This window comes from Eretmochelys imbricata, chromosome 7 (assembly GCF_965152235.1).
Source record: "Eretmochelys imbricata isolate rEreImb1 chromosome 7, rEreImb1.hap1, whole genome shotgun sequence".
NCBI lineage: Eukaryota > Metazoa > Chordata > Testudines > Cheloniidae > Eretmochelys > Eretmochelys imbricata.
The window spans coordinates 53530743-53543222 of record NC_135578.1 but is presented as its reverse complement, the minus strand read 5'-3'; the positions used below and the strand labels follow the sequence as shown (position 1 = coordinate 53543222).

General features: G+C 51.1%; 1 protein-coding gene across 13 annotated transcripts in view; it reads left to right on the top strand.

The window, feature by feature from the left end:
- The window catches only part of USP54 (ubiquitin specific peptidase 54), a 270753-nt gene that overhangs the window by 225024 nt on the left and 33249 nt on the right, over nucleotides 1-12480 (top strand). The gene's annotated exons all lie outside the window — the stretch shown is intronic.

The window sequence follows — 12480 nt, the reverse complement described above, 5'->3', positions numbered from 1 at the left end:
CTAGGCTGAGGCACAGAAACAAAGTCCACAACTGCAGAGTTCCCAAAAGACACTAAGTTTATTACGCTCGAGCGTGGTGCCCCCCTGCTAGCCGGGGGGGACCCTGAATACAGATTATACAAAGGTTATATACTTTTTAGCAAAGCATGTTGCCTTCGTGCATCGGAAACCTTAGCCAATAAACAAACCCTTGTCTTATCTACCACCTATCCCTGCTCGGTGCATTCCTCGTGCTATACCAGTATGTTAATTACACAGCATGGTCCTAAAGCCATGCATCAGTAACTTTTATTATCAGAATGGAAGGCCTCACATCAAGGCCAAGAGACAGGGAGTTAAGAGACTGACAAAAACCAGATACTGGGAGTCAAGGCAGGCTGGAGACAAGGAGGAGGATTTTCACAGGGATTCAGTATCTAAGGATCACTCCTCCTGGTGTATGATGTGCTGGCATTTAAACAATGGTGGGCCCCAACCCAAAATGGAGTCACATGTGCTAACTTTTCCTTAACAGTCTTCCCTTTTTTTTTTTGTACGTCAGTAAGCTATATTGGTGCTGAGTAACCACGCTGCAGGGTTAGCAACTGCCGACAGCACATACTGCAGCATTGTAGGCATACAAAAAATAATGCAAAAACAATAACAAAAAATACAAAAAATAATGCAAAAACAATAACAGTCAAAAAAAGTAAATACAAAATACGCCGTCCCCAAGTCCCCACATCCGGTAGCCATGAGGTGAGCCAGTCCCAGACCTCCTGGAATCCGGCACTGGTAGTGTCGAGGCTGATGTGGTGGAATAAGGCTGCCTGTTGCTTGAAGATGTGGATGTCAGTTTCCACCCTATGGTGCTGATTTACAAATACACAACAGCTTGAATTGACCATAGCACAAACCCTGCCCTGATTTGCAAGGAGATAATCCAGGGCTAGGCAGTTTTGCAATGTAGTTTGGGATAGCTGGGTGACTTCAATTTGAAGGGCAGAGAGAGCATCTGCAGTAGCATTTGCCATTAGTTCCAAAGCAGCTGAAATGTTAACTATAGCTTTTTCCAGCTCGCTTACTCCCAACCATGGCAGAAACCAATGCACAAAGGAGTGAAAGCCTTTGGGCCGTTGAGAAAGGGGGTTTAAAGGAATACTTCGTCTGTCCCTCCATACTAGATTGCGGATCTCTCCCCGGGTCAGGTTCTGGTGTACTGTCACGGCGGGTACTATAGCCCCTAAGGTACATGTACCACACCATCCTGCTGGGAGAACCTTATAGGCTGTGTGATTACATAACCAATACCAGCCAGATCCCTCAAGGACCAGCCATGGGGTTCTGGAGTAGGTAGAGGGGCCTCCTGCACCAGAGCTGATTTGGGTGGTCTCCTTGCACCCTACAAAATTCCCTACAAAAACTGTATTTTCTATGCCCTTACGTCGTGACACACATAAAGCATAATTACCCTGGGCCACCATATCAATAGATCATATTTGGATTGTAACATTCCAGTTAAATGTAGTGTTTGCCCATAGCTTAGCTTGGAGTGTTCGATTAAGGGGGATAGGTACCCCTACCAACGGGACCCCTTGACCTAAATATGTGGGGGTATGAATACAAATCCAACACTGCGTTCGATTTACACCCTGTTCGATAGCACGGGTTAAATTCAAGAAGCTATTGCCCTCCCATCCTTGTACTGGATTTGGGAATAGGGAGAGGACCCCCCAGGCAAACCATACCAATGTCGACATCCTCCCCTGTACCATACAAAAAACACTACCCCCAATGTAAGTCCAATAAACAGGAACACAAAAAGTCCTGGTGGGCTGTGAAGGTCCCAGTAGCTGGAAAGCTCAGTCCATGGGTTGGTTGTAGTGTTCATTCGTGAAGTGGCTCGTCTGCTGTCTCGCCAGGGTCAGGTGGGGGTCCTGTCGCCAACTTGACGTAGCTATGGTGAATCCAGGAACCTATACCTGCAACTTTTAAAGCAGAATAAGTACATAACAGAACCTGGTACGGCCCCTCCCACCGGGGTTCCAGGGGGTCGATGCGGGGGATCTTTTTTACCATTACCCAATCCCCTGGCTTAAAGAAATGAACCTGTAACCCTAAGGGTGCAGTTTGAAACAACTGAGCTTCAGACTGATTGGCAGTCAGCTCCTTTGCAGTCTAGCAACATATCTGGCCAAAGTTTCATCTCCATCCAAGAGGCTAGCATGTACAGGAACATAAATTCCCGGGACTAAAGCTGGTCTCCCAAACAGCACCTCAAATGGGGACAGGCCTAGGGGCATGAGTGGCGTTCGTCTTATATGCCATAAAACTATAGGCAAGGCCTCTGGCCACTTAAGTCCAGTTTCCTTACAAAACTTTGCTACCATTGTCTTTATTGTTTGGTTCATGCGTTCCACCTGACCTGCAGACTGGGGGTGGTACGGGGTGTGTAATTGTCGAGTAATCCCCAAGCACCGGTACAGTTCCTCCAAAATCTTTGCAGTAAAGTGTGAGCCCCAATCTGAATCAATGACCTCAGGGACACCAAACCTGGGTACAATGTCTTTCATTAAGAACTTGACCACAGATCTTGCATCTGGCTTTCTGGTTGGTATTGCTTCAGGCCATCCGGAAAGTTGGTCCACTATAACAAGGAGGTGGTGAAACCCTGAGCATTTAGGCATTTCTGCGTAGTCCATCTGCAAGCTCTGAAACGGGAAGTTTGCCCAGGGTCTCCCCCATTTTGAGCTGGCATCAAGCCGAGTCTTAGCAGAGAAGGCCAGGCAAGTAGGGCAGGAGCCAAGAACTCGCTTTACCGCGGGATAAACATGCGGTGCTGCCCAGAACTTTAGTATGGCAGCCACCGTGCCCTGAATACCAGCGTGACCTAGGGAATGAAAATAATGAGCAGCTGCAAGTAGATAACGGCGGGGGAGAATAGGTTTGTTCCCGATTCGCCAAACCTTATCGGGGCCCTCAAATCCCTCCCAGCATTTCCAATCATGCAGCTCCTCCAAGGATACGTCAGCATACAGCAGTGTCCAGTCAGCAGGTGGGAAGGACACATCCAGGGGAGGGAAGCTGAAACCAGAAGGGGCTGTAGAGCTGCAGCCTTTGCGGCTGAAGCAGCTAATGCATTGCCCTGAGATACAAAAGTGTTAGACTGCCTGTGCACATAACAATGAACCACTGCCACCTGGTGAGAGGCCTGAATAGCTTCCAAAAGGGCGGAAATGAGAGGGCCATTAGCGATTTTTGTGCCTGAGAAGGTTAAAAATCCTCGTTGCTTCCAGAGCTGGCCTGTAGCATGACAAACCCCAAAAGCATACTTAGAGTCTGTATAGATGGTAACAGTTTTCCCTGAAGACAATAAACAACCTCTGGTAAGCCTGTGTAACTCTGCACCCTGGGCGCTGAAGGAAGGTGGTAGGGGGGCAGCCTCGATAACGTTTGCCTGAGAGGTAACCAAATAGCCCGAGACCCGGTGGCCATTTAAATAGTACGAGGACCCATCGGTGAAAAGAAGTAAATCAGGCTCAACTAAAGGGGAGTCTGCTAAATCTGGGCGGGGCTTACTATCCTGCGTGACGACATCCATGCATACATGGTGAGGGGTACCATCCTCTGGGAGGGGTAGCATTGTGGCTGGATTGAGGACGTTACAGCGGCGTAAAGTAACGTTGTCAGCGGCCAACAGGATTAGTTCATATTTATGAGCCCGCTGTGGAGACAATGCCTGTGTAGAATGCTGTTTTAAAAGAATTTCAACCTCATGAGGGACCCAGACAGTCAGAGGGTGCCCCAAAACAATCGGTCGTGACCGTTCAACCATGACAGCAGCAGCAGCAACAGACCGTACACAGGAGACAGAGCCCTGAATAACAGGGTCCAGTTGTACTGAGTAATAGGCTACGGGGCGTGGGCGATCCACCAGGTATTGCAAAAGGACGCTGCTAGCCATGCCCTGCCGTTCGTGAGTGAAAAGAGAAAATGGTTTACCGTAATCTGGGAATCCCAAGGCGGGCGCAGAGATCAGAGCCTTTTTGATGGATTTAAAAGCGTCTTCCATTTCCGGGGTCCAGGAGACAGGATCGAGGGTCAGTGTTGTAGTAGCTTGAACTAACGGTTTCACCAATTCCCTGAAAGCCATGACCCAGGGTCGGCAGAACCCCGCAGCCCCCAAGAAAGCCCGTAACTGCTTTTTGGTAGTCGGACACGGGTAATCCTGGATTGCCCGCACCCTGTCAGGGGAGAGTAAGCGCTCCCCAGGCCTAATTACAAAGCCCAAATAAATTACCTGATCTAGGCACAGCTGCAACTTGGATGGAGATGCACGATGACCCTTATTAGCTAATGCAGTAAACAAACAACAGAGTCAATTAAACATGCGTTATGATCTGAGGCAGCAATTAACAAATCATCCACATACTGAACCAGGACAGACGAACAAGGCAAGACAATATCTTTTAAATCCTCGGTGAGAATTCGGGAAAAAATAGTGGGGGATCCTGAGAACCCCTGGGGAAGACGCGTCCATGTTAGCTGCTGACCCTTCCAGGTAAATGTGAATAAATATTGAGAATCAGGGTGCAAAGGGATACTGAAAAATGCTGCACACAAATCTGTAACAATAAAGCAGGTGGCTGACTGAGGAATCAGTGTTAGAATAGTGCTCGGATCAGGGACAACTGGATGGGGGGCTATAACATAACCATTTATAGCCTGTAGATCCTGGACAAATCGATAGACTGGACGCCTGTCTGGTCCTGGTTTAGGCTTCCTTACTGGAAGAATAGGAGTATTACAGGGCGAACTGCAGGGGACTAAAACCCCCTGAGTCAAATAGCTGTCAATAAGAAGTGAGATGCCTTCTTCCGCCTCCCTCGGCAAGGGGTATTGTTTTACGGACGGAGGCGGTCCACCCCTTGTTTTCAGACTCACTGGAACTGCTGATTTAAGAAGACCCACATCAGTAGGATTTGTGCTCCACAAAGTGTGGGGAACACGGGACAATTCAGAGGGCACACCAGGAATAGGGGTAACCGATGCCATAAGAGAAGCAACCTGATGAGGATAAGGATAAGTGCAGGGTCCTGCACTTAGGACGGAAGAACCCAATGCACAGCTACAGACTAGGGACCGAATGGCTAGGCAGCAATTCTGCAGAAAAGGACCTAGGGGTGACAGTGGACGAGAAGCTGGATATGAGTCAGCAGTGTGCCCTTGTTGCCAAGAAGGCCAATGGCATTTTGGGATGTATAAGTAGGGGCATAGCGAGCAGATCGAGGGACGTGATCGTCCCCCTCTATTCGACATTGGTGAGGCCTCATCTGGAGTACTGTGTCCAGTTTTGGGCCCCACACTACAAGAAGGATGTGGATAAATTGGAAAGAGTCCAGCGAAGGGCAACAAAAATGATTAGGGGTCTGGAACACATGACTTATGAGGAGAGGCTGGGGGAACTGGGATTGTTTAGTCTGCGGAAGAGAAGAATGAGGGGGGATTTGATAGCTGCTTTCAACTACCTGAGAGGTGGTTCCAGAGACGATGGTTCTAGACTATTCTCAGTGGTGGAAGAGGACAGGACAAGGAGAAATGGTCTCAAGTTGCAGTGGGGGAGGTTTAGGTTGGATATTAGGAAAAACTTTTTCACTAAAAGGGTGGTGAAACACTGGAATGCGTTGCCTAGGGAGGTGGTGGAATCTCCTTCCTTAGAAGTTTTTAAGGTCAGGCTTGACAAAGCCCTGGCTGGGATGATTTAATTGGGGATGGGTCCTGCTTCTGAGCAGGGGGTTGGACTAGATGACCTACTGAGGTCCCTTCCAACCCTGATATTCTATGATTCAACCGCCGAGTCTGGGACGGACATGCAGAGCCCCTCAGGGGCGCAATATATGTGTGCCCCCAATTTGCCCAGCACATCCCGCCCGAGGAGGTTCGCGGGGCCCTCCGGCATTACAACAAACCTATGTGATAGCTTTAAAGAACCAAGCTCGATAGGGACAGGGTAGGATAAAGGAGCCGGGCAGGGATTGCCTTCTATGCCCTGCACCCAAACTTTGGTATTGGACAGAGAGCCCGGAACAAAAGTTAAAGTGGAGAGGGTGGCCCCAGTATCTACTAGAAAAGGCACAAGTTGTTCCCCAACTTTCAAATAAATTTGTGACTGTAACCCCAAGTCCCATTCCAACTCTCCCAAAGTCCCCAAAACCTCCACCTCTAGTCACTGGGGGTTAACAAGGTTCTGGGGGGCGTTAGGGGGAAAAGAGGATTAGCCTCTACCTGGCTCTTCCAAGGAGCCCCTCGGGGAAGCAGGGGACACTCCCTCCTCCAGTGCCCTGGTTGCTTATAATAATTACAATTTCCGTCCCTCATTTTATCCCAACCTCCCCCTCCTCCTGTCCCCCGTCCATGCCCCCTTCCTCTCATCTCTCCGCGCCCTTGCCAATGCTGGTTTCCCGAAGGAGCCTGCAAGGCAGCAGCTAACATATTTACCTCCTCCTCCTTCTGTTTACGTTTTTCCTGTGCTTTCTCCTCGTCCCTGCCGTTAAACACAAAGGTGGCCAGGCGGACTACCTCTTGGAGGGGTTTTCCTGGCCAATCGGGCACATGCTTAGAAAAATATTTTTTTATATCTGATGCTGCCTGATCAACATAAAAGGAGACCATCATAGGACGGTTTTCCTCTGCCTCAGGGTTTATACCGCCCCCATATACACGAACTTGTTTGGACAACCGGGCCAAAAAGGCGGAGGGGTGCTCAGTAAGCTCTTGCTGACATTCGTGGATTTTAGACCGGTTAGCCGTTTAACTACCAGCTTTACGTATAGCTTCTAAAAGGCCAGTTCTACCCACCTTTAAAAGGCCCATTTGAGTAAGCACATTAGGATTCCAATTGGGATCAGTCGGGGCCAAGAAGTCCGAGTACTATCCTCCCCTGCCCAGCGCCTATTAGCATCCAGAATGGAATATTTCTCGTCAGGGGTAAAAAGTGTGTCCAGGATTACCTGGACATCTCCCCATGTAGGATTAAATGCGGTAAATACAGACCGAATGGTCTGCAGAACCTTCTCTGGATCGTCACGCAGGCAAGGCATCTGCTGTTGCCATGTTATTAAATCGCCTGGGCCAAAGGGGCGGTGAACATAGGGAAAGGCGAACCGTTCACTCCCGTCCGTACCATGAGTAACAAGGGGTTGCTGAATAAGGGGAGCTTGCAGAGTAACCAGTGGGTCAATGGTGGGCTCGCACGGACAGGGGGGTGACGAGCAAGGAGATGATAGGCATAAGTCAGAAAGCTGAGGGTAAGCCGGGGGAGGGGCAGAAGCAGGTCGGGGAGGAGAAGAAACAGGCATAGCACAGAGCGGGGCTGAAGACCCCTGAGATAGATAGGAAAAGGAGGAGGAAAGAGGACGTCCTTTCGCACGCGCATAAGCCCAGTTGTCCCATACATACCAATAATCCATCTGGGCTGGAGCTTTGTCCTCCAGCCTCCTTCTAAGCGCTGTTAATGTATCCCCAGCAAAGGACCCATCCGGTGGCCATTCAACAGATGTCTGAGTTGTTAGTGCTGGCCACTCAACCTTACATAAAATAACAGCTTTCTTCCTACCTAACCCATGGGTGCCAGAAATATTCCCCCAATTTTTGAGAATTTCAGCCAAAGAGGTCCCCTTACTTACACTCTGCCCAGAACCCATAATGGGCTAACAAAAGAACACAAAATGTGCCACCTTATCGCCTAAGCGATGGCTCACACACCCCCCTCCTCGGAGTTCTCAAAGGTGAACTCACCGTGTGGTGGCTGGAGCTGTCCGAGAGGAGGAGTGTAGTCTCGCTTGTTGGGGCGAGCCTAGAGTCCCTTCGTGGTCGCCAAAACTGTTACGAATTATACCTGGTAGGACACGCATACAACTGCTGTGAATTACACCTGATAGGACACGCACACCAATGCTGTGAATTACACCTGATAGGACACGCACACCAATGCTGCGAATTATACCTGATAGGACACGCACACCAATGCTGCGAATTATACCTGATAGGACACGCACACCAATGCTGTGAATTACACCTGATAGGACACGCACACCAATGCTACGAATTACACCTGATAGGACACGCACACCAATGCTGCAAATTATACCTGATAGGACACACACACCAATGCTGCGAATTATACCTGATAGTTCACGCAAAGTTCGAATCTAGGCTGAGGCACAGAAACAAAGTCCACAACTGCAGAGTTCCCAAAAGACACTAAGTTTATTATGCTCGAGCGTGGTGCCCCCCTGCTAGCCAGGGGGGGACCCTGAATACAGATTATACAAAGGTTATATACTTTTTAGCAAAGCATGTTGCCCTCGTGCATCGGAAACCTTAGCCAATAAACAAACCCTTGTCTTATCTACCACCTATCCCTGCTTGGTGCATTCCTCATGCTATACCAGTATGTTAATTACACAGAATGGTCCTAAAGCCATGCATCAGTAACTTTTATTATCAGAATGGAAGGCCTCACATCAAGGCCAAGAGACAGGGAGTTAAGAGACTGACAAAAACCAGATACTGGGAGTCAAGGCAGGCTGGAGACAAGGAGGAGGATTTTCACAGGGATTCAGTATCTAAGGATCACTTCTCCTGGTGTATGATGTGCTGGCATTTAAATAATGGTGGGCCCCAAACCAAAATGGAGTCACATGTGCTAACTTTTCCTTAACATCTACTCAATTCACGGGGTCAACAGAGGCTCCCTGTCCGATACCATTTTGCTCCCATGGTCGGGTGCTCTACTATACGCCTTCCCACCAGGACCATTAATCCAAAGAGTCCTCATGAAAATCAAGCAGGACAAGGCGAAGGTAATCCTGATAGCTCCGGATTGGCCTGGCCAACAGTGGTTTGGCATGCTGCTGGACCTCTTGATGACAGCTCCGCTACAGCTACCACTCTTGCTGGACTGGCTTTCTCAGAACCCTGGCAGTTTTCTGCACCCGAACCTAGCTGCACTGCACTTGATGACTTGGATGCTTCATGGTTGAATGCAGACAAGCAGGAGTGCTCAGCCCATGTCTAACAAATCCCATCGAGCAGCAGAAAGCCCTCTCTCAGGGCAATCTACCTGGCCAAATGAAAACAGTTCACGTGTTGGACCTTGGACCAAGGTCTTTGGCCTGAACAGGCCTCGCTGCAGTCGATACTGGACTACCTTATGCACCTCAAGCTCCAGGGCCTGTCTCTTTTGTCGATCAATGTCCATTTGGCTGCTATTTTGGCCTTCCACTCTCCATTCCAGGGCAGGTCTTTGCTCACAACATGACTGTCCATTTTGTAAAAGGTCTGGAGCAGTTCTATCCTCAAGTCTGCGATCCCATCCCTCCTTGAGTCCTGAACCTCATACTGTCAAGGTTCCTTCGAGCCATTGGCCTCTTGTTCCCTTTTTCTGCTCAAATGGAAGGTCTGATTTCTGGTGGCGATAACATCAGCCCATAGGGTCTCTGAGATTAGGGTGCTTATCTCGGAGCTGCCCTACAAAGTGTTCTACAAGGACAAGGTCCAGCTGTGGCTGCACCCAGCTTTCCTGCCCAAGGTAGTTGTGCAGTTTCATATCAACCAGGAAATATACTTACTAGTCTTCTTTCCAGCTCCTCACAAGTCAGTTGAGGAGCATAGATTACACACTCTGGCCGTCAGAAGGGTGCTAGCCTTTTACATTGAAAGGAGTAAGCCATTCCGTAAGTCGACGCAGTTATTCATCGCGGTGGCAGGCAGAACAAAGGGCCTTCCTATGTCTGCCCAAAGAATTTTATCATGGATACCTCCTGCATCCGTTTTTGCTATGAACAGGCAAAAGTGCCACTGCTGGCGATTGTAACTGCCTATTCAACCAGGATGCAAGCCTCGTCGGCAGCTTTCCTGGCCCAGGTGCCAATCCAAAATATGTGCAGGGCCACTACCTGGTCGTCCATCCACATGTTCACATTCCATTACTCGCTTTCCCAGCAGGCCTGGGACGACGCTGGCTTCGGCAGAGCAGTATTGCAAGCCATACAACTGAATTCCAAGCCCACCTCCAGGGATACTGCTTGTGAGTCACCTAGAATGGAATCAACACAAGCAAGCTCTCGAAGAAGAGAAAACAGTTGTCTACATTGCGTAATTATTGTTCTTCGAGATTTGTTGCTCATGTCCATTCCATTACCCACCTTCCTGCCCCTCTGTCAGAGTTGCCGGCAAGGAGGAATTGAGAGGGCATGGGGTCGGCAGCGCTTCATATACCAGCACATGAGCGCGGCATTCCAGAGGGCGCCACAACCAGCCCTATGGATACTGCTAAAGCAAAAAATTCCGACAACTGTGCACATGGGTGCGCACACACCTAGAATGGAATGGCCATAAGCAACACATCTCGAAGAACAGCAGTTACAAAAGGTAGGTAACCATTTTTTCCTTCCCCTGCACTGGGCTTGCCTGTGCTCAACTGATGGCAGTGGCAGATTACCACACAGGGCCCCCGGGCTCCTGGTAGCAGCTCCCTCTGGGGCAGGTGGCCAGTGGGCAGGGCGGCCTGTGCTGCAGCAGCACCTCCATGTCGGGTGTCAGGCTGCCTCCACCGCGGGCAGCCCCGGGTTCCTACCTTCAGGATCCCTGTAGCAGCAGCTGAAACCGGAGCCCTGTTGTGGGGCTGAACGGCAGGCAGGGGATACCTGGAGCGGGGAATCCAGAGTGGAGCCAGGGTGGGGGAGAAAATCCGGAGCCCAGAACGCGGCAGTGCCATGGAAGGGAGGAAGGGGCTTCCTGGAGTGCTGGAGCTGAACCCAGGGCAGGGGGAACCAAGACTCAGAGAGAGCACCAGGGACATGCACGGGGGGAGGAGGAAGGAGGGGTATGGAGCAAGCAGGGGAACAACACACACACACCCCCCCCCCGCAATATTTGACAGCGGCACACAACGCCTCTGGGGCTACAGTGGGAACTGACACCTCTGGCCCCGGATCAGCAGCACTATTTAGGGAAGACGGGGTGGCACCTGTCTCTCTTCCCTGAAGTTTGTACCGGAGGTCTGCTCACAGCACACACCCAAGCATAGGCAGAGCTCTTAGCTGCAGTGCTGGGCAGGCAGATCCCCTCCTCCAGGAGCCGGCATTCTCTGGAGCTTACCCACCCCACCACCTTCTCGGCTTCCACCAATTAGCAGCTGAGATGGACAAAGTAAGAACCCTTCTAACCAATAGTAGCAGTGCAGTGAGCAGAGCCTCTGGGAGTGGGGCAGGCAAAAAAGGGGTCAGTTGAGGGGAGAGCACAGGGTTCACGGTGGTCAGCGCGGTCCCCGGGACGGAAGTGACATCACTTCCGGGACCGACCGCACCGGGAGTGGGTAGGGGAGGCAGTGCCTCCCCAAATAGCCAGGTGTGGCCCCACCCACATTCTGCCCCCCCAGGGCCCAGCTTTGGCAGTGCCACTGGGTTCCAGGGGGCTGGGGCCACACTGTCCGCTTTCTTGGGGCTGGGGAGGTCATGGTGGCACCGCACGCTCTCCCAGCGCTATGGGGCTGGGAGACTGCAGCGGCAGTGCCGTGCGCTCTCCCTCCCAGAACTCCAGGGCACGCGCTCTCTTTTGGATGGAAGGGGCGGGACTGAAGGTAACCTCCACCAGCCAGCGGTTCATCCACACTCCATGTGGCACTAGCCAATCGCACCAGCCTGCAGGGCCCCACAAAGTGCAGCCTGGAGCGGTCGCCCAGATTTGCCGTCCACTAGGGACGGCTCTGCAGGAGGTGGTGGGAGCCCAGGATAGTCCGCTGTGTGGATGGGTAGGAGGTGGAAGCACAGCATCCCCAGTGGGGCTGTGGTGGGGAGGAGACCGAGCTACTCTGGCCCCAGGGCCGGGGTGGGAACACAGAACATGCCCCCCCAAAAGGGGTCAAATTTTTATTCCTGCACACGCCCCTGCAGAGCGCAGAGTCCATAGTAAAGCTACATGGCTGGTGGAGAGAGGCTGATGGCTTGTCCCTGTTGCCACCCTCGCCCCTTTGCCAATCCCACATCCTGAGCTTGGTTTACAACTCTTGGGATTTGATAAATACAATGTATTGATTGGTCTGTGAGATTTAAATTCTGTTTTGGTGTGTGCCCCCCAGCTGCCCCTTCCTGCTGGTCCTTGGAGAGGTGTTGCTACTTGTTCTCCCCAATCTCCTGGGATTGGGGAGCTGCCATTCTTGCCCCACTCTTCTCACTGCCTTTGCCCCCTCCCAGCATCAACCTCTCACATTCTGTCTCTCTCTCTTGTCCCCCAGAGGTTCCTGATCCCCACGACCACCACCTACACTCCCTGTGCTCCCTTCCCCTTCCTATTCACACTCCTCCTCCCTTGCCCCTCTCAGCTCCCCTTCTGGACCCACATTCTCCTGCATTCTCCTCTGTCTTCTCTCACACCTCAAGCTCCCCATCCCCACTTTGTTTACGACCTTTCCTTCACATTCCTCAGCACACCTCTGTC